Here is a 24529-nt window from a genome sequence, read left to right on the forward strand (position 1 = left end):
CATAACCCTAAACCGAAGTCCAATCGTAACGCTAACCGGATCTCTAACCCTAGCCCTCAACATAACCCTAAACCGAGGTCCAATCGTAACGCTAACCGGATCTCTAACCCTAGCCCTCAACATAACCCTAAACCGAGGTCCAATCGTAACGCTAACCGGATCTCTAAGCCAAGCCCTCAACATAACCCTAACCCTAGGTCCAATCGTAAGCATAACCGGATCTCTAACCCTAGCCCTCAACATAACCCTAACCCTAGGTCCAATCGTAACCCTAACCGGATCTCTAACCCTAGCCCTGAACATAACCCTAACCCTAGGTCCAATCGTAACCCTAACCGGATCTCTAACCCTAGCCCTCAACATAACCCTAAACCGAAGTCCAATCGTAACGCTAACCGGATCTCTAACCCTAGCCCTCAACATAACCCTAAACCTAGGTCCAATCGTAACCCTAACCGGATCTCTAACCCTAGCCCTCAACATAACAATACCCTAGGTCCAATCGTAACCCTAACCGGATCTCTAACCCTAGCCCTCAACATAACCCTAACCCTACGTCCAATCGTAACCCTAACCGGATCTCTAACCCTAGCCCTCAACATAACCCTAACCCTAGGTCCAATCGTAACCCTAACCGGATCTCTAACCCTAGCCCTCAACATAACCCTAACCCTAGGTCCAATCGTAACCCTAACCGGATCTCTAACCCTAGCCCTCAACATAACCCTAACCCTACGTCCAATCGTAACCCTAACCGGATCTCTAACCCTAGCCCTGAACATAACCCTAACCCTAGGTCCAATAGTAACCCTAACCGGATCTCTAACCCTAGCCCTCAACATAACCCTAACACTAGGTCCAATCGTAACCCTAAACGGATCTCTAACCCTGGCCCTCAACATAACCCTAACCCTAGGTCCAATCGTAATTCTAACCGGATCTCTAACCCTGGCCCTCAACATAACCCTAACCCTAGGTCCAATCGTAACCCTAACCGGATCTCTAACCCTAGCCCTCAACATAACCCTAACCCTAGGTCCAATCGTAACCCTAACCGGATCTCTAACCCTAGCCCTCAACATAACCCTAACCCTAGGTCCAATCGTAACCCTAACCGGATCTCTAACCCTAGCCCTCAACATAACCCTAAACCGAGGTCCAATCGTAACGCTAACCGGATCTCTAACCCTAGCCCTCAACATAACCCTAAACCGAGGTCCAATCGTAACGCTAACCGGATCTCTAACCCTAGCCCTCAACATAACCCTAAACCGAGGTCCAATCGTAACGCTAACCGGATCTCTAACCCAAGCCCTCAACATAACCCTAACCCTAGGTCCAATCGTAAGCATAACCGGATCTCTAACCCTAGCCCTCAACATAACCCTAACCCTAGGTCCAATCATAACCCTAACCGGATTGCTAACCCTAGCCCTCAACATAACCCTAACCCTAGGTCCAATCATAAGCATAACCGGATCTCTAACCCGAGCCCTCAACATAACCCTAACCCTAGGTCCAATCGTAACCCTAACCGGATCTCTAACCCTAGCCCTGAACATAACCCTAACCCTAGGTCCAATCGTAACCCTAACCGGATCTCTAACCCTAGCCCTCAACATAACCCTAACCCTAGGTCCAATCGTAACCCTAACCGGATCTCTATCCCTAGCCCTCAACATAACCCTAACCCTAGGTCCAATCGTAACCCTAACCGGATCTCTAACCCTAGCCCTCAACATAACCCTAACCCTAGGTCCAATCGTAACCGTAACCGGATCTCTAACCCTAGCCCTCAACATAACCCTAACCCTAGGTCCAATCGTACCCCAACCAGAACGCTAACACTGGCCCTCAACATAACCCTAACCCTAGGTCCAATTGTACCCCTAACCGTATCGCTAACCCTAGCTATCAACATAACCCTAACCCTAGGTCCAATCGTAACCCTAAACGGATCTCTAACCCTAGCCCTCAACATAACCCTAACCCTAGGTCCAATCGTAACCCTAACAGTCTCTCTAACCATAGCCCTCAACATAAACCTAACACTAGGTCCAATCATAACCCTAACCGGATCTCTAAACCTAGCCCTCAACATAACCCTAACCCTAGGTCCAATCGTAACCCTAACCGGATCTCTAACCGTAGCCCTCAACATAACCCTAACCCTAGGTCCAATCGTAAGCATAACCGGATCTCTAACCCTAGCCCTCAACATAACCCTAACCCAAGTCCAACCTTAACCCTAACCGGATCTCTAACCCTAGCCCTCAACATAACCCTAACCCTAGGTCCAATCGTAACCCTAACCGGATCTCTAACCCTAGCCCTCAACATAACCCTAACCCTGGGTCCAATCGTAACCCTAACCGGATCTCTAACCCTAGCCCTCAACATAACCCTAACCCTGGGTCCAATGGTAAACCTAACCGGATCTCTAACCCTAGCCCTCAACATAACCCTAACCCTAGGTCCAATCGTAACCCTAACCGGATCTCCAACCTTAGCCCTCAACATAACCCTAACCCTAGGTCCAATCGTAACCCTAACCGGATCTCTAACCCTAGCCTTCAACATAACCCTAACCCTAGGTCCAATCGTAAGTATAACCGGATCTCTAACCCGAGCCCTCAACATAACCCTAACCCTAGGTCCAATCGTAACCTTAACCGGATCTCTAACCCTAGCCCTCAACATAACCCTAACCTTAGGTCCAATCGTAACCCTAACCGGATCTCTAACCCTAGCCCTCAACATAACCCTAACCCTAGGTCCAATCGTAACCCTAACCGGATCTCTAACCCTAGCCCTTAACATAACCCTAACCCTAGGTCCAATCGTAACCCTAACCGGATCTCTAACGCTAGCCCTCAACATAACCCTAACCCTAGGTCCAATCGTAACCCTACCGGATCTCTAACACTAGCCCTCAACATAACTCTAACCCTAGGTCCAATCGTAACCCTAAACGGATCTCTAACCCTGGCCCTCAACATAACCCTAACCCTAGGTCCAATCGTAACCCTATCCGGATCTCTAACCCTAGCCCTCAACATAACCCTAACCCTAGGTCCAATCGTAACCCTAACCGGATCTCTAACCCTAGCCCTCAACATAACCCTTATCCTAGGTCCAATCGTAACCCTAACCGGATCTCTAACCCTAGCCCTCAACATAACCCTAACCCTAGGTCCAATCGTAACCCTAACCGGATCTCTAACCCTAGCCCTCAACATAACCCTAAACCGAAGTCCAATCGTAACGCTAACCGGATCTCTAACCCTAGCCCTCAACATAACCCTAAACCTAGGTCCAATCGTAACCCTAACCGGATCTCTAACCCTAGCCCTCAACATAACAATACCCTAGGTACAATCGTAAGCATAACCGGATCTCTAACCCTAGCCCTCAACATAACCTTAACCCTAGGTCCAATCGTAACCCTAACCAGATCTCTAACCCTAGCCCTCAACATAACCCTAACCCTAGGTCCAATCGTAACCCTAAACGGATCTCTAACCCTAGCCCTCAACATAACCCTAACCCTAGGTCCAATCGTAACCCTAACCGGATCTCTAACCCTAGCCCTCAACATAACCCTAACCCTACGTCCAATCGTAACCCTAACCAGATCTCTAACCCTAGCCCTCAACATAACCCTAACCCTAGGTCCAATCGTAACCCTAACCGGATCTCTAACCCTAGCCCTCAACATAACCCTAACCCTAGGTCCAATCGTAACCCTAACCGGATCTCTAACCCTAGCCCTCAACATAACCCTAACCCTACGTCCAATCGTAACCCTAACCGGATCTCTAACCCTAGCCCTGAACATAACACTAACCCTAGGTCCAATCGTAACCCTAACCAGATCTCTTACCCTAGCCCTCAACATAACCCTAACACTAGGTCCAATCGTAACCCTAAACGGATCTCTAACCCTGGCCCTCAACATAACCCTAACCCTAGGTCCAATCGTAATTCTAACCGGATCTCTAACCCTGGCCCTCAACATAACCCTAACCCTAGGTCCAATCGTAACCCTAACCGGATCTCTAATCCTAGCCCTCAACATAACCCTAACCCTAGGTCCAATCGTAACCCTAACCGGATCTCTAACCCTAGCCCTCAACATAACCCTAACCCTAGGTCCAATCGTAACCCTAACCGGATCTCTAACCCTAGCCCTCAACATAACCCTAAACCGAGGTCCAATCGTAACGCTAACCGGATCTCTAACCCTAGCCCTCAACATAACCCTAAACCGAGGTCCAATCGTAACGCTAACCGGATCTCTAACCCTAGCCCTCAACATAACCCTAAACCGAGGTCCAATCGTAACGCTAACCGGATCTCTAACCCAAGCCCTCAACATAACCCTAACCCTAGGTCCAATCGTAAGCATAACCGGATCTCTAACCCTAGCCCTCAACATAACCCTAACCCTAGGTCCAATCGTAACCCTAACCGGATCGCTAACCCTAGCCCTCAACATAACCCTAACCCTAGGTCCAATCATAAGCATAACCGGATCTCTAACCCGAGCCCTCAACATAACCCTAACCCTAGGTCCCATCGTAACCCTAACCGGATCTCTAACCCTAGCCCTGAATATAACCCTAACCCTAGGTCCAATCGTAACCCTAACCGGATCTCTAACCCTAGCCCTCAACATAACCCTAACCCTAGGTCCAATCGTAACCCTAACCGGATCTCTAACCCTAGCCCTCAACATAACCCTAACCCTAGGTCCAATCGTAACCCTAACCGGATCTCTAACCCTAGCCCTCAACATAACCCTAACCCTAGGTCCAATCGTAACCCTAACCGGATCTCTAACCCTAGCCCTCAACATAACCCTAAACCGAAGTCCAATCGTAACGCTAACCGGATCTCTAACCCTAGCCCTCAACATAACCCTAAACCTAGGTCCAATCGTAACCCTAACCGGATCTCTAACCCTAGCCCTCAACATAACAATACCCTAGGTCCAATCGTAAGCATAACCGGATCTCTAACCCTAGCCCTCAACATAACCTTAACCCTAGGTCCAATCGTAACCCTAACCGGATCTCTAACCCTAGCCCTCAACATAACCCTAACCCTAGGTCCAATCGTAACCCTAACCGGATCTCTAACCCTAACCCTCAACATAACCCTAACCCTACGTCCAATCGTAACCCTAACCGGATCTCTAACCCTAGCCCTCAACATAACCCTAACCCTAGGTCCAATCGTAACCCTAACCGGATCTCTAACCCTAGCCCTCAACATAACCCTAACCCTACGTCCAATCGTAACCCTAACCGGATCTCTAACCCTAGCCCTGAACATAACCCTAACCCTAGGTCCAATAGTAACCCTAACCGGATCTCTAACCCTAGCCCTCAACATAACCCTAACACTAGGTCCAATCGTAACCATAAACGGATCTCTAACCCTGGCCCTCAACATAACCCTAACCCTAGGTCCAATCGTAATTCTAACCGGATCTCTAACCCTGGCCCTCAACATAACCCTAACCCTAGGTCCAATCGTAACCCTAACCGGATCTCTAACCTTAGCCCTCAACATAACCCTAACCCTAGGTCCAATCGTAACCCTAACCGGATCTCTAACCCTAGCCCTCAACATAACCCTAACCCTAGGTCCAATCGTAACCCAAACCGGATCTCTAACCCTAGCCCTCAACATAACCCTAAACCGAGGTCCAATCGTAACGCTAACCGGATCTCTAACCCTAGCCCTCAACATAACCCTAAACCGAGGTCCAATCGTAACGCTAACCGGATCTCTAACCCTAGCCCTCAACATAACCCTAAACCGAGGTCCAATCGTAACGCTAACCGGATCTCTAACCCAAGCCCTCAACATAACCCTAACCCTAGGTCCAATCGTAAGCATAACCGGATCTCTAACCCTAGCCCTCAACATAACCCTAACCCTAGGTCCAATCGTAACCCTAACCGGATCGCTAACCCTAGCCCTCAACATAACCCTAACCCTAGGTCCAATCATAAGCATAACCGGATCTCTAACCCGAGCCCTCAATATAACCCTAACCCTAGGTCCAATCGTAACCCTAACCGGATCTCTAACCCTGGCCCTCAACATAACCCTAACCCTAGGTCCAATCGTAACCCTAACCGGATCTCTAACCCTAGCCCTCAACATAACCCTAACCCTAGGTCCAATCGTAATTCTAACCGGATCTCTAACCCTGGCCCTCAACATAACCCTAACCCTAGGTCCAATCGTAACCCTAACCGGATCTCTAACCCTAGCCCTCAACATAACCCTAACACTAGGTCCAATCGTAACCCTAAACGGATCTCTAACCCTGGCCCTCAACATAACCCTAACCCTAGGTCCAATCGTAATTCTAACCGGATCTCTAACCCTGGCCCTCAACATAACCCTAACCCTAGGTCCAATCGTAACCCTAACCGGATCTCTAACCTTAGCCCTCAACATAACCCTAACCCTAGGTCCAATCGTAACCCTAACCGGATCTCTAACCCTAGCCCTCAACATAACCCTAACCCTAGGTCCAATCGTAACCCAAACCGGATCTCTAACCCTAGCCCTCAACATAACCCTAAACCGAGGTCCAATCGTAACGCTAACCGGATCTCTAACCCTAGCCCTCAACATAACCCTAAACCGAGGTCCAATCGTAACGCTAACCGGATCTCTAACCCTAGCCCTCAACATAACCCTAAACCGAGGTCCAATCGTAACGCTAACCGGATCTCTAACCCAAGCCCTCAACATAACCCTAACCCTAGGTCCAATCGTAAGCATAACCGGATCTCTAACCCTAGCCCTCAACATAACCCTATCCTAGGTCCAATCGTAACCCTAAACGGATCGCTAACCCTAGCCCTCAACATAACCCTAACCCTAGGTCCAATCATAAGCATAACCGGATCTCTAACCCGAGCCCTCAACATAACCCTAACCCTAGGTCCAATCGTAACCCTAACCGGATCTCTAACCCTAGCCCTGAACATAACCCTAACCCTAGGTCCAATCGTAACCCTAACCGGATCTCTAACCCTAGCCCTCAACATAACCCTAACACTAGGTCCAATCGTAACCCTAAACGGATCTCTAACCCTGGCCCTCAACATAACCCTAACCCTAGGTCCAATCGTAATTCTAACCGGATCTCTAACCCTGGCCCTCAACATAACCCTAACCCTAGGTCCAATCGTAACCCTAACCGGATCTCTAACCCTAGCCCTCAACATAACCCTAACCCTAGGTCCAATCGTAACCCTAACCGGATCTCTAACCCTAGCCCTCAACATAACCCTAACCCTAGGTCCAATCGTAACCCTAACCGGATCTCTAACCCTAGCCCTCAACATAACCCTAAACCGAGGTCCAATCGTAACGCTAACCGGATCTCTAACCCTAGCCCTCAACATAACCCTAAACCGAGGTCCAATCGTAACGCTAACCGGATCTCTAACCCTAGCCCTCAACATAACCCTAAACCGAGGTCCAATCGTAACGCTAACCGGATCTCTAACCCAAGCCCTCAACATAACCCTAACCCTAGGTCCAATCGTAAGCATAACCGGATCTCTAACCCTAGCCCTCAATATAACCCTAACCCTAGGTCCAATCGTAACCCTAACCGGATCGCTAACCCTAGCCCTCAACAAAACCCTAACCCTAGGTCCAATCATAAGCATAACCGGATCTCTAACCCGAGCCCTCAACATAACCCTAACCCTAGGTCCCATCGTAACCCTAACCGGATCTCTAACCCTAGCCCTGAACATAACCCTAACCCTAGGTCCAATCGTAACCCTAACCGGATCTCTAACCCTAGCCCTCAACATAACCCTAACCCTAGGTCCAATCGTAACCCTAACCGGATCTCTTACCCTAGCCCTCAACATAACCCTAACCCTAGGTCCAATCGTAACCCTAACCGGATCTCTAACCCTAGCCCTCAACATAACCCTAAACCGAAGTCCAATCGTAACGCTAACCGGATCTCTAACCCTAGCCCTCAACATAACCCTAAACCTAGGTCCAATCGTAACCCTAACCGGATCTCTAACCCTAGCCCTCAACATAACAATACCCTAGGTCCAAACGTAAGCATAACCGGATCTCTAACCCTAGCCCTCAACATAACCTTAACCCTAGGTCCAATCGTAACCCTAACCGGATCTCTAACCCTAGCCCTCAACATAACCCTAACCCTAGGTCCAATCGTAACCCTAAACGGATCTCTAACCCTAGCCCTCAACATAACCCTAACCCTAGGTCCAATCGTAACCCTAACCGGATCTCTAACCCTAGCCCTCAACATAACCCTAACCCTACGTCCAATCGTAACCCTAACCGGATCTCTAACCCTAGCCCTCAACATAACCCTAACCCTAGGTCCAATCGTAACCCTAACCGGATCTCTAACCCTAGCCCTCAACATAACCCTAACCCTAGGTCCAATCGTAACCCTAACCGGATCTCTAACCCTAGCCCTCAACATAACCCTAACCCTACGTCCAATCGTAACCCTAACCGGATCTCTAACCCTAGCCCTGAACATAACCCTAACCCTAGGTCCAATCGTAACCCTAACCGGATCTCTAACCCTGGCCCTCAACATAACCCTAACACTAGGTCCAATCGTAACCCTAAACGGATCTCTAACCCTGGCCCTCAACATAACCCTAACCCTAGGTCCAATCGTAATTCTAACCGGATCTCTAACCCTGGCCCTCAACATAACCCTAACCCTAGGTCCAATCGTAACCCTAACCGGATCTCTAACCCTAGCCCTCAACATAACCCTAACCCTAGGTCCAATCGTAACCCTAACCGGATCTCTAACCCTAGCCCTCAACATAACCCTAACCCTAGGTCCAATCGTAACCCTAACCGGATCTCTAACCCTAGCCCTCAACATAACCCTAAACCGAGGTCCAATCGTAACGCTAACCGGATCTCTAACCCTAGCCCTCAACATAACCCTAAACCGAGGTCCAATCGTAACGCTAACTGGATCTCTAACCCTAGCCCTCAACATAACCCTAAACCGAGGTCCAATCGTAACGCTAACCGGATATCTAACCCAAGCCCTCAACATAACCCTAACCCTAGGTCCAATCGTAACCCTAACCGGATCGCTAACCCTAGCCCTCAACATAACCCTAACCCTAGGTCCAATCATAAGCATAACCGTATCTCTAACCCGAGCCCTCAACATAACCCTAACCCTAGGTCCAATCGTAACCCTAACCGGATCTCTAACCCTAGCCCTGAACATAACCCTAACCCTAGGTCCAATCGTAACCCTAACCGGATCTCTAACCCTAGCCCTCAACATAACCCTAACCCTAGGTCCAATCGTAACCCTAACCGGATCTCTAACCCTAGCCCTCAACATAACCCTAACCCTAGGTCCAATCGTAACCCTAACCGGATCTCTAACCCTAGCCCTCAACATAACCCTAACCCTAGGTCCAATCGTAACCCTAACCGGATCTCTAACCCTAGCCCTCAACATAACCCTAAACCGAAGTCCAATCGTAACGCTAACTGGATCTCTAACCCTAGCCCTCAACATAACCCTAAACCTAGGTCCAATCGTAACCCTAACCGGATCTCTAACCCTAGCCCTCAACATAACAATACCCTAGGTCCAATCGTAAGCATAACCGGATCTCTAACCCTAGCCCTCAACATAACCTTAACCCTAGGTCCAATCGTAACCCTAACCGGATCTCTAACCCTAGCCCTCAACATAACCCTAAACCTAGGTCCAATCGTAACCCTAAACGGATCTCTAACCCTAGCCCTCAACATAACCCTAACCCTAGGTCCAATCGTAACCCTAACCGCATCTCTAACCCTAGCCCTCAACATAACCCTAACCCTACGTCCAATCGTAACCCTAACCGGATATCTAACCCTAGCCCTCAACATAACCCTAACCCTAGGTCCAATCGTAACCCTAACCGGATCTCTAACCCTAGCCCTCAACATAACCCTAACCCTAGGTCCAATCGTAACCCTAACCGGATCTCTAACTCTAGCCCTCAACATAACCCTAACCCTACGTCCAATCGTAACCCTAACCGGATCTCTAACCCTAGCCCTGAACATAACCCTAACCCTAGGTCCAATCGTAACCCTAACCGGATCTCTAACCCTAGCCCTCAACATAACCCTAACACTAGGTCCAATCGTAACCCTAAAAGGATCTCTAACCCTGGCCCTCAACATAACCCTAACCCTAGGTCCAATCGTAATTCTAACCGGATCTCTAACCCTGGCCCTCAACATAACCCTAACCCTAGGTCCAATCGTAACCCTAACCGGATCTCTAACCCTAGCCCTCAACATAACCCTAACCCTAGGTCCAATCGTAACCCTAACCGGATCTCTAACCCTAGCCCTCAACATAACCCTAACCCTAGGTCCAATCGTAACCCTAACCGGATCTCTAACCCTAGCCCTCAACATAACCCTAAACCGAGGTCCTATCGTAACGCTAACCGGATCTCTAACCCTAGCCCTCAACATAACCCTAAACCGAGGTCCAATCGTAACGCTAACCGGATCTCTAACCCTAGCCCTCAACATAACCCTAAACCGAGGTCCAATCGTAACGCTAACCGGATCTCTAACCCAAGCCCTCAACATAACCCTAACCCTAGGTCCAATCGTAAGCATAACCGGATCTCTAACCCTAGCCCTCAACATAACCCTAACCCTAGGTCCAATCGTAACCCTAACCGGATCGCTAACCCTAGCCCTCAACATAACCCTAACCCTAGGTCCAATCATAAGCATAACCGGATCTCTAACCCGAGCCCTCAACATAACCCTAACCCTAGGTCCAATCGTAACCCTAACCGGATCTCTAACCCTAGCCCTGAACATAACCCTAACCCTAGGTCCAATCGTAACCCTAACCGGATCTCTAACCCTAGCCCTCAACATATCCCTAACCCTAGGTCCAATCGTAACCCTAACCGGATCTCTAACCCTAGCCCTCAACATAACCCTAAACCGAAGTCCAATCGTAACGCTAACCGGATCTCTAACCCTAGCCCTCAACATAACCCTAAACCTAGGTCCAATCGTAACCCTAACCGGATCTCTAACCCTAGCCCTCAACATAACAATACCCTAGGTCCAATCGTAAGCATAACCGGATCTCTAACCCTAGCCCTCAACATAACCTTAACCCTAGGTCCAATCGTAACCCTAACCGGATCTCTAACCCTAGCCCTCAACATAACCCTAACCCTAGGTCCAATCGTAACCCTAAACGGATCTCTAACCCTAGCCCTCAACATAACCCTAACCCTAGGTCCAATCGTAACCCTAACCGGATCTCTAACCCTAGCCCTCAACATAACCCTAACCCTACGTCCAATCGTAACCCTAACCGGATCTCTAACCCTAGCCCTCAACATAACCCTAACCCTAGGTCCAATCGTAACCCTAACCGGATCTCTAACCCTAGCCCTCAACATAACCCTAACCCTAGGTCCAATCGTAACCCTAACCGGATCTCTAACCCTAGCCCTCAACATAACCCTAACCCTACGTCCAATCGTAACCCTAACCGGATCTCTAACCCTAGCCCTGAACATAACCCTAACCCTAGGTCCAATCGTAACCCTAACCGGATCTCTAACCCTAGCCCTCAACATAACCCTAACACTAGGTCCAATCGTAACCCTAAACGGATCTCTAACCCTGGCCCTCAACATAACCCTAACCCTAGGTCCAATCGTAATTCTAACCGGATCTCTAACCCTGGCCCTCAACATAACCCTAACCCTAGGTCCAATCGTAACCCTAACCGGATCTCTAACACTAGCCCTCAACATAACCCTAACCCTAGGTCCAATCGTAACCCTAACCGGATCTCTAACCCTAGCCCTCAACATAACCCTAAACCGAGGTCCAATCGTAATGCTAACCGGATCTCTAACCCTAGCCCTCAACAAAACCCTAAACCGAGGTCCAATCGTAACGCTAACCGGATCTCTAACCCTAGCCCTCAACATAACCCTAAACCGAGGTCCAATCGTAACGCTAACCGGATCTCTAACCCAAGCCCTCAACATAACCCTAACCCTAGGTCCAATCGTAAGCATAACCGGATCTCTAACCCTAGCCCTCAACATAACCCTAACCCTAGGTCCAATCGTAACCCTAACCGGATCGCTAACCCTAGCCCTCAACATAACCCTAACCCTAGGTCCAATCATAAGCATAACCGGATCTCTAACCCGAGCCCTCAACATAACCCTAACCCTAGGTCCAATCGTAACCCTAACCGGATCTCTAACCCTAGCCCTGAACATAACCCTAACCCTAGGTCCAATCGTAACCCTAACCGGATCTCTAACCCTAGCCCTCAACATAACCCTAACCCTAGGTCCAATCGTAACCCTAACCGGATCTCTAACCCTAGCCCTCAACATAACCCTAACCCTAGGTCCAATCGTAACCCTAACCGGATCTCTAACCCTAGCCCTCAACATAACCCTAACCCTAGGTCCAATCGTAACCCTAACCGGATCTCTAACCCTAGCCCTCAACATAACCCTAAACCGAAGTCCAATCGTAACGCTAACCGGATCTCTAACCCTAGCCCGCAACATAACCCTAAACCTAGGTCCAATCGTAACCCTAACCGGATCTCTAACCCTAGCCCACAACATAACAATACCCTAGGTCCAATCGTAAGCATAACCGGATCTCTAACCCTAGCCCTCAACATAACCTTAACCCTAGGTCCAATCGTAACCCTAACCGGATCTCTAACCCTAGCCCTCAACATAACCCTAACCCTAGGTCCAATCGTAACCCTAAACGGATCTCTAACCCTAGCCCTCAACATAACCCTAACCCTATGTCCAATCGTAACCCTAACCGGATCTCTAACCCTAGCCCTCAACATAACCCTAACCCTAGGTCCAATCGTAACGCTAACCGGATCTCTAACCCTAGCCCTCAACATAACCCTAACCCTAGGTCCAATCGTAAGCCTAACCGGATCTCTAACCCTAGCCCTCAACATAACCCTAACCCTACGTCCAATCGTAACCCTAACCGGATCTCTAACCCTAGCCCTGAACATAACCCTAACCCTAGGTCCAATCGTAACCCTAACCGGATCTCTAACCCTAGCCCTCAACATAACCCTAACACTAGGTCCAATCGTAACCCTAAACGGATCTCTAACCCTGGCCCTCAACATAACCCTAACCCTAGGTCCAATCGTAATTCTAACCGGATCTCTAACCCTGGCCCTCAACATAACCCTAACCCTAGGTCCAATCGTAACCCTAACCGGATCTCTAACCCTAGCCCTCAACATAACCCTAACCCTAGGTCCAATCGTAACCCTAACCGGATCTCTAACCCTAGCCCTCAACATAACCCTAACCCTAGGTCCAATCGTAACCCTAACCGGATCTCTAACCCTAGCCCTCAACATAACCCTAAACCGAGGTCCAATCGTAACGCTAACCGGATCTCTAACCCTAGCCCTCAACATAACCCTAAACCGAGGTCCAATCGTAACGCTAACCGGATCTCTAACCCTAGCCCTCAACATAACCCTAAACCGAGGTCCAATCGTAACGCTAACCGGATCTCTAACCCAAGCCCTCAACATAACCCTAACCCTAGGTCCAATCGTAAGTATAACCGGATCTCTAACCCTAGCCCTCAACATAACCCTAACCCTAGGTCCAATCGTAACCCTAACCGGATCGCTAACCCTAGCCCTCAACATAACCCTAACCCTAGGTCCAATCATAAGCATAACCGGATCTCTAACCCGAGCCCTCAACATAACCCTAACCCTAGGTCCAATCGTAACCCTAACCGGATCTCTAACCCTAGCCCTGAACATAACCCTAACCCTAGGTCCAATCGTAACCCTAACCGGATCTCTAACCCTAGCCCTCAACATAACCCTAACCCTAGGTCCAATCGTAACCCTAACCGGATCTCTAACCCTAGCCCTCAACATAACCCAAACCCTAGGTCCAATCGTAACCCTAACCGGATCTCTAACCCTAGCCCTCAACATAAACCTAACCCTAGGTCCAATCGTAACCCTAACCGGATCTCTAACCCTAGCCCTCAACATAACCCTAAACCGAAGTCCAATCGTAACGCTAACCGGATCTCTAACCCTAGCCCTCAACATAACCCTAAACCTAGGTCCAATCGTAACCCTAACCGGATCTCTAACCCTAGCCCTCAACATAACAATACCCTAGGTCCAATCGTAAGCATAACCGGATCTCTAACCCTAGCCCTCAACATAACCTTAACCCTAGGTCCAATCGTAACCCTAACCGGATCTCTAACCCTAGCCCTCAACATAACCCTAACCCTAGGTCCAATCGTAACCCTAACCGGATCTCTAACCCTAGCCCTCAACATAACCCTAACCCTAGGTCCAATCGTAACCCTAACCGGATCTCTAACCCTAGCCCTCAACATAACCCTAACCCTAGGTCCAATCGTAACCCTAACCGGATCTCTAACCCTAGCCCTCAACATAACCCTAACCCTACGTCCAATCGTAACCCTAACCGGATCTCTAACCCTAGCCCTGAACATAACCCTAACCCTAGGTCCAATAGTAACCCTAACCGGATCTCTAACCCTAGCCCTCAACATAACCCTAACACTAGGTCCAATCGTAACCCTAAACGGATCTCTAACCCTGGCCCTCAACATAACCCTAACCCTAGGTCCAATCGTAATTCTAACCGGATCTCTAACCCTGGCCATCAACATAACCCTAACCCTAGGTCCAATCGTAACCCTAACCGGATCTCTAACCCTAGCCCTCAACATAACCCTAACCCTAGGTCCAATCGTAACCCTAACCGGATCTCTAACCCTAGCCCTCAACATAACCCTAACCCTAGGTCCAATCGTAACCCTAACCGGATCTCTAACCCTAGCCCTCAACATAACCCTAAACCGAGGTCCAATCGTAACGCTAACCGGATCTCTAACCCTAGCCCTCAACATAACCCTAAACCGAGGTCCAATCGTAACGCTAACCGGATCTCTAACCCTAGCCCTCAACATAACCCTAAACCGAGGTCCAATCGTAACGCTAACCGGATCTCTAACCCAAGCCCTCAACATAACCCTAACCCTAGGTCCAATCTTAAGCATAACCGGATCTCTAACCCTAGCCCTCAACATAACCCTAACCCTAGGTCCAATCGTAACCCTAACCGGATCGCTAACCCTAGCCCTCAACATAACCCTAACCCTAGGTCCAATCATAAGCATAACCGGATCTCTAACCCGAGCCCTCAACATAACCCTAAGCCTAGGTCCAATCGTAACCCTAACCGGATCTCTAACCCTAGCCCTGAACATAACCCTAACCCTAGGTCCAATCGTAACCCTAACCGGATCTCTAACCCTAGCCCTCAACATAACCCTAACCCTAGGTCCAATCGTAACCCTAACCGGATCTCTAACCCTAGCCCTCAACATAACCCTAACCCTAGGTCCAATCGTAACCCTAACCGGATCTCTAACCCTAGCCCTCAACATAACCCTAACCCTAGGTCCAATCGTAACCCTAACCGGATCTCTAACCCTAGCCCTCAACATAACCCTAAACCGAAGTCCAATCGTAACGCTAACCGGATCTCTAACCCTAGCCCTCAACATAACCCTAAACCTAGGTCCAATCGTAACCCTAACCGGATCTCTAACCCTAGCCCTCAACATAACAATACCCTAGGTCCAATCGTAAGCATAACCGGATCTCTAACCCTAGCCCTCAACATAACCTTAACCCTAGGTCCAATCGTAACCCTAACCGGATCTCTAACCCTAGCCCTCAACATAACCCTAACCCTAGGTCCAATCGTAACCCTAAACGGATCTCTAACCCTAGCCCTCAACATAACCCTAACCCTAGGTCCAATCGTAACCCTAACCGGATCTCTAACCCTAGCCCTCAACATAACCCTAACCCTACGTCCAATCGTAACCCTAACCGGATCTCTAACCCTAGCCCTCAACATAACCCTAACCCTAGGTCCAATCGTAACCCTAACCGGATCTCTAACCCTAGCCCTCAACATAACCCTAACCCTAGGTCCAATCGTAACCCTAACCGGATCTCTAACCCTAGCCCTCAACATAACCCTAACCCTAGGTCCAATCGTAACCCTAACCGGATCTCTAACCCTAGCCCTGAACATAACCCTAACCCTAGGTCCAATCGTAACCCTAACCGGATCTCTAACCCTAGCCCTCAACATAACCCTAACACTAGGTACAATCGTAACCCTAAACGGATCTCTAACCCTGGCCCTCAACATAACCCTAACCCTAGGTCCAATCGTAATTCTAACCGGATCTCTAACCCTGGCCCTCAACATAACCCTAACCCTAGGTCCAATCGTAACCCTAACCGGATCTCTAACCCTAGCCCTCAACATAACCCTAACCCTAGGTCCAATCGTAACCCTAACCGGATCTCTAACCCTAGCCCTCAACATAACCCTAAACCGAAGTCCAATCGTAACGCTAACCGGATCTCTAACCCTAGCCCTCAACATAACCCTAAACCTAGGTCCAATCGTAACCCTAACCGGATCTCTAACCCTAGCCCTCAACATAACAATACCCTAGGTCCAATCGTAAGCATAACCGGATCTCTAACCCTAGCCCTCAACATAACCTTAACCCTAGGTCCAATCGTAACCCTAACCGGATCTCTAAACCTAGCCCTCAACATAACCCTAACCCTAGGTCCAATCGTAACCCTAAACGGATCTCTAACCCTAGCCCTCAACATAACCCTAACCCTAGGTCCAATCGTAACCCTAACCGGATCTCTAACCCTAGCCCTCAACATAACCCTAACCCTACGTCCAATCGTAACCCTAACCGGATCTCTAACCCTAGCCCTCAACATAACCCTAACACTAGGTCCAATCGTAACCCTAACCGGATCTCTAACCCTAGCCCTCAACATAACCCTAACCCTAGGTCCAATCGTAACCCTAACCGGATCTCTAACCCTAGCCCTCAACATAACCCTAACCCTACGTCCAATCGTAACCCTAACCGGATCTCTAACCCTAGCCCTGAACATAACCCTAACCCTAGGTCCAATCGTAACCCTAACCGGATCTCTAACCCTAGCCCTCAACATAACCCTAACACTAGGTCCAATCGTAACCCTAAACGGATCTCTAACCCTGGCCCTCAACATAACCCTAACCCTAGGTCTAATCGTAATTCTAACCGGATCTCTAACCCTGGCCCTCAACATAACCCTAACCCTAGGTCCAATCGTAACCCTAACCGGATCTCTAACCCTAGCCCTCAACATAACCCTAACCCTAGGTCCAATCGTAACCCTAACCGGATCTCTAACCCTAGCCCTCAACATAACCCTAACCCTAGGTCCAATCGTAACCCTAACCGGATCTCTAACCGTAGCCCTCAACATAACCCTAACCCTAGGTCCAATCGTAACCCTAAACGGATCTCTAACCCTAGCCCTCAACATAACCCTAAACCGAAGTCCAATCGTAACGCTAACCGGATCTCTAAACCTAGCCCTCAACATAACCCTAAATCTAGGTCCAATCGTAACCCTAACCGGATCTCTAACCCTAGCCCTCAACATAACAATACCCTAGGTCCAATCGTAAGCATAACCGGATCTCTAACCCTAGCCCTCAACATAACCCTAAACCGAGGTCCAATCGTAACGCTAACCGGATCTCTAACCCTAGCCCTCAACATAACCCTAAACCGAGGTCCAATCGTAACGCTAACAGGATCTCTAACCCTAGCCCTCAACATAACCCTAAACCGAGGTCCAATCGTAACGCTAACCGGATCTCTAACCCAAGCCCTCAACATAACCCTAACCCTAGGTCCAATCGTAAGCATAACCGGATCTCTAACCCTAGCCCTCAACATAACCCTAACCCTAGGTCCAATCGTATCCCTAACCGGATCGCTAACCCTAGCCCTCAACATAACCCTAACCCTAGGTCCAATCATAAGCATAACCGGATCTCTAACCCGAGCCCTCAACATAACCCTAACCCTAGGTCCAATCGTAACCCTAACCGGATCTCTAACCCTAGCCCTGAACATAACCCTAACCCTAGGTCCAATCGTAACCCTAACCGGATCTCTAACCCTAGCCCTCAACATAACCCTAACCCTAGGTCCAATCGTAACCCTAACCGGATCTCTAACCCTAGCCCTCAACATAACCCTAACCCTAGGTCCAATCGTAACCCTAACCGGATCTCTAACCCTAGCCCTCAACATAACCCTAACCCTAGGTCCAATCGTAACCCTAACCGGATCTCTAACCCTAGCCCTCAACATAACCCTAAACCGAAGTCCAATCGTAACGCTAACCGGATCTCTAACCCTAGCCCTCAACATAACCCTAAACCTAGGTCCAATCGTAACCCTAACCGGATCTCTAACCCTAGCCCTCAACATAACAATACCCTAGGTCCAATCGTAAGCATAACCGGATCTCTAACCCTAGCCCTCAACATCACCTTAACCCTAGGTCCAATCGTAACCCTAACCGGATCTCTAACCCTAGCCCTCAACATAACCCTAACCCTAGGTCCAATCGTAACCCTAAACGGATCTCTAACCCTAGCCCTCAACATAACCCTAACCCTAGGTCCAATCGTAACCCTAACCGGATCTCTAACCCTAGCCCTCAACATAACCCTAACCCTACGTCCAATCGTAACCCTAACCGGATCTCTAACCCTAGCCCTCAACATAACCCTAACCCTAGGTCCAATCGTAACCCTAACCGGATCTCTAACCCTAGCCCTCAACATAACCCTAACCCTAGGTCCAATCGTAACCCTAACCGGATCTCTAACCCTAGCCCTCAACATAACCCTAACCCTACATCCAATCGTAACCCTAACCGGATCTCTAACCCTAGCCCTGAACATAACCCTAACCCTAGGTCCAATCGTAACCCTAACCGGATCTCTAACCCTAGCCCTCAACATAACACTAACACTAGGTCCAATCGTAACCCTAAACGGATCTCTAACCCTGGCCCTCAACATAACCCTAACCCTAGGTCCAATCGTAATTCTAACCGGATCTCTAACTCTGGCCCTCAACATAACCCTAACCCTAGGTCCAATCGTAACCCTAACCGGATCTCTAACCCTAGCCCTCAACATAACCCTAACCCTAGGTCCAATCGTAACCCTAACCGGATCTCTAACCCTAGCCCTCAACATAACCCTAAACCGAAGTCCAATCGTAACGCTAACCGGATCTCTAACCCTAGCCCTCAACATAACCCTAAACCTAGGTCCAATCGTAACACTAACCAGATCTCTAACACTAGCCCTCAACATAACAATACCCTAGGTCCAATCGTAAGCATAACCGGATCTCTAACCCTAGCCCTCAACATAACCTTAACCCTAGGTCCAATCGTAACCCTAACCGGATCTCTAACCCTAGCCCTCAACATAACCCTAACCCTAGGTCCAATCGTAACCCTAAACGGATCTCTAACCCTAGCCCTCAACATAACCCTAACCCTAGGTCCAATCGTAACCCTAACCGGATCTCTAACCCTAGCCCTCAACATAACCCTAACCCTACGTCCAATCGTAACCCTAACCTGATCTCTAACCCTAGCCCTCAACATAACCCTAACCCTAGGTCCAATCGTAACCCTAACCGGATCTCTAACCCTAGCCCTCAACATAACCCTAACCCACGTCCAATCGAAACCCTAACCGGATCTCTAACCCTAGCCCTCAACATAACCCTAACCCTAGGTCCAATCGTAACTTTAACCGGATCTCTAACCCTAGCCCTGAACATAACCCTAACCCTAGGTCCAATCGTAACCCTAACCGGATCTCTAACCCTAGCCCTCAACATAACCCTAACACTAGGTCCAATCGTAACCCTAAACGGATCTCTAACCCTGGCCCTCAACATAACCCTAACCCTAGGTCCAATCGTAATTCTAACCGGATCTCTAACCCTGGCCCTCAACATAACCCTAACCCTAGGTCCAATCGTAACCCTAACCGGATCTCTAACCCTAGCCCTCAACATAACCCTAACCCTAGGTCCAATCGTAACCCTAACCGGATCTCTAACCCTAGCCCTCAACATAACCCTAACCCTAGGTCCAATCGTAACCCTAACCGGATCTCTAACCCTAGCCCTCAACATAACCCTAAACCGAGGTCCAATCGTAACGCTAACCGGATCTCTAACCCTAGCCCTCAACATAACCCTAAACCGAGGTCCAATCGTAACGCTAACCGGATCTCTAACCCTAGCCCTCAACATAACCCTAAACCGAGGCCCAATCGTAACGCTAACCGGATCTCTAACCCAAGCCCTCAACATAACCCTAATCCTAGGTCCAATCGTAAGCATAACCGGATCTCTAACCCTAGCCCTCAACATAACCCTAACCCTAGGTCCAATCGTAACCCTAACCGGATCGCTAATCCTAGCCCTCAACATAACCCTAACCCTAGGTCCAATCATAAGCATAACCGGATCTCTAACCCGAGCCCTCAACATAACCCTAACCCTAGGTCCAATCGTAACCCTAACCGGATCTCTAACCCTAGCCCTGAACATAACCCTAACCCTAGGTCCAATCGTAACCCTAACCGGATCTCTAACCCTAGCCCTCAACATAACCCTAACACTAGGTCCAATCGTAACCCTAAACGGATCTCTAACCCTGGCCCTCAACATAACCCTAACCCTAGGTCCAATCGTAATTCTAACCGGATCTCTAACCCTGGCCCTCAACATAACCCTAACCCTAGGTCCAATCGTAACCCTAACCGGATCTCTAACCATAGCCCTCAACATAACCCTAACCCTAGGTCCAATCGTAACCCTAACCGGATCTCTAACCCTAGCCCTCAACATAACCCTAACCCTAGGTCCAATCGTAACCCTAACCGGATCTCTAACCCTAGCCCTCAACATAACCCTAAACCGAGGTCCAATCGTAACGCTAACCGGATCTCTAACCCTAGCCCTCAACATAACCCTAAACCTAGGTCCAATCGTAACCCTAACCGGATCTCTAAACCTAGCCCTCAACATAACAATACCCTAGGTCCAATCGTAAGCATAACCGGATCTCTAACCCTAGCCCTCAACATAACCTTAACCCTAGGTCCAATCGTAACCCTAACCGGATCTCTAACCCTAGCCCTCAACATAACCCTAACCCTAGGTCCAATCGTAACCCTAACCGGATCTCTAACCCTAGCCCTCAACATAACCCTAACCCTAGGTCCAATCGTAACCCTAACCGGATCTCTAACCCTAGCCTTCAACATAACCCTAACCCTAGGTCCAATGGTAAGCATAACCGGATCTCTAACCCTAGCCCTCAACATAACCCTAACCCTAGGTCCAATCGTAACCCTAACCGGATCTCTAACCCTAGCCTTCAACATAACCCTAACCCTAGGTCCAATCGTAACCCTAACCGGATCTCTAACCCTAGCCCTCAACATAACCCTAACCCTAGGTTCAATCGTAACCCTAACCGGATCTCTAACCCTAGCCCTCAACATAACCCTAACCCTTGGTCCAATCGTAACCCTAACCGGATCTCTAACCCTAGTCCTCAACATAACCCTAACCCTAGGTCCAATCGTAACCCTAACCGGATCTCTAACCCTAGCCCTCAACATAACCCTAACCCTAAGTCCAATCGTAACCCTAACCGGATCTCTAACCCTAGCCCTGAACATAACCCTAACCCTAGGTCCAATCGTAACCCTAACCGGATCTCTAACCCTAGCCCTCAACATAACCCTAACACTAGGTCCAATCGTAACCCTAAACGGATCTCTAACCCTGGCCCTCAACATAACCCTAACCCTAGGTCCAATCGTAATTCTAACCGGATCTCTAACCCTGGCCCTCAACATAACCCTAACCCTAGGTCCAATCGTAACCGTAACCAGATCTCTAACCCTAGCCCTCAACATAACCCTAACCCTAGGTCCAATCGTAACCCTAACCGGATCTCTAACCCTAGCCCTCAACATAACCCTAACCCTAGGTCCAATCGTAACCCTAACCGGATCTCTAACCCTAGCCCTCAACATAACCCTAAACCGAGGTCCAATCGTAACGCTAACCGGATCTCTAACCCTAGCCCTCAACATAACCCTACCTAGGTCCAATCGTAACCCTAACCGGATCTCTAACCCTAGCCCTCAACATAACAATACCCTAGGTCCAATCGTAAGCATAACCGGATCTCTAACCCTAGCCTTCAACATAACCCTAACCCTAGGTCCAATTTTAAGCATAACCGGATCTCTAACCCTAGCCCTCAACATAACCCTAACCCTAGGTCCAATCGTAACCCTAACCGGATCTCTAACCCTAGCCCTCAACATAACCCTAACCCTAGGTCCAATCGTAACCCTAACCGGATCTCTAACCCTAGCCCTCAACATAACCCTAACCCTAGGTTCAATCGTAACCCTAACCGGATCTCTAACCCTAGCCCTCAACATAACCCTAACCCTAGGTCCAATCGTAACCTTAAACGGATCTCTAACCCTAGCCCTCAACATAACCCTAACCCTAGGTCCAATCGTAACCCTAACCGGATCTCTAACCCTAGCCCTCAACATAACCCTAACCCTACGTCCAATCGTAACCCTAACCGGATCTCTAACCCTAGCCCTGAACATAACCCTAACCCTAGGTCCAATCGTAACCCTAACCGGATCTCTAACCCTAGCCCTCAACATAACCCTAACACTAGGTCCAATCGTAACCCTAAACGGATCTCTAACCCTGGCCCTCAACATAACCCTAACCCTAGGTCCAATCGTAATTCTAACCGGATCTCTAACCCTGGCCCTCAACATAACCCTAAACCTAGGTACAATCGTAACCCTAACCGGATCTCTAACCCTAGCCCTCAACATAACCCTAACCCTAGGTCCAATCGTAACCCTAACCGGATCTCTAACCCTAGCCCACAACATAACCCTAACCCTAGGTCCAATCGTAACCCTAACCGGATCTCTAACCCTAGCCCACAACATAACCCTAACCCTAGTTCCAATCGTAACGCTAACCGGATCTCTAACCCTAGCCCTCAACATAACCCTAAACCTAGGTCCAATCGTAACCCTAACCGGATCTCTAACCCTAGCCCTCAACATAACAATACCCTAGGTCCAATCGTAAGCATAACCGGATCTCTAAACCTAGCCCTCAACATAACCCTAACCCTAGGTCCAATCGTAACCCTAACCGGATCTCTAACCCTAGCCCTCAACATAACCCTAACCCTAGGTCCAATCGTAACCCTAACCGGATCTCTAACCCTAGCCCTCAACATAACCCTAACCCTAGGTCCAATCGTAATTCTAACCGGATCTCTAACCCTGGCCCTCAACATAACCCTAAACCTAGGTACAATCGTAACCCTAACCGGATCTCTAACCCTAGCCCTCAACATAACCCTAACCCTAGGTCCAATCGTAACCCTAACCGGATCTCTAACCCTAGCCCACAACATAACCCTAACCCTAGGTCCAATCGTAACCCTAACCGGATCTCTAACCCTAGCCCTCAACATAACCCTAAACCGAGGTCCAATCGTAACGCTAACCGGATCTCTAACCCTAGCCCTCAACATAACCCTAACCCTAGGTTCAATCGTAACCCTAAACGGATCTCTAACCCTAGCCCTCAACATAAGCCTAACCCTCTGTCCAATCGTAACCCTAACCGGATCTCTAACCCTAGCCCTCAACATAACCCTAACCCTAGGTCCAATCGTAACCCTAACCGGATCTCTAACCCTAGCCCTCAACATAACCCTAACCCTACGTCAAATCGTAACCCTAACCGGATCTCTAACCCTAGCCCTGAACATAACCCTAACCCTAGGTCCAATCGTAACCCTAACCGGATCTCTAACCCTAGCCCTCAGCATAACCCTAACACTAGGTCCAATCGTAACCCTAAACGGATCTCTAACCCTGGCCCTCAACATAACCCTAACCCTAGGTCCAATCGTAATTCTAACCGGATCTCTAACCCTGGCCCTCAACATAACCCTAACCCTAGGTCCAATCGTAACCCTAACCGGATCTCTAACCCTAGCCCTCAACATAAACCTAACCCTAGGTCCAATCGTAACCCTAACCGGATCTCTAACCGTAGCCCTCAACATAACCCTAACCCTAGGTCCAATCGTAACCCTAACCGGATCTCTAACCCTAGCCCTCAACATAACCCTAAACCGAGGTCCAATCGTAACGCTAACCGGATCTCTAACCCTAGCCCTCAACATAACCCTAAACCTAGGTCCAATCGTAACCCTAACCGGATCTCTAACCCTAGCCCTCAACATAACAATACCCTAGGTCCAATCGTAAGCATAACCGGATCTCTAACCCTAGCCTTCAACATAACCCTAACC

This window comes from Miniopterus natalensis, chromosome 12 (genome assembly GCF_054644295.1).
Source record: "Miniopterus natalensis isolate mMinNat1 chromosome 12, mMinNat1.hap1, whole genome shotgun sequence".
Classification (NCBI taxonomy): Eukaryota; Metazoa; Chordata; class Mammalia; order Chiroptera; family Miniopteridae; genus Miniopterus; species Miniopterus natalensis.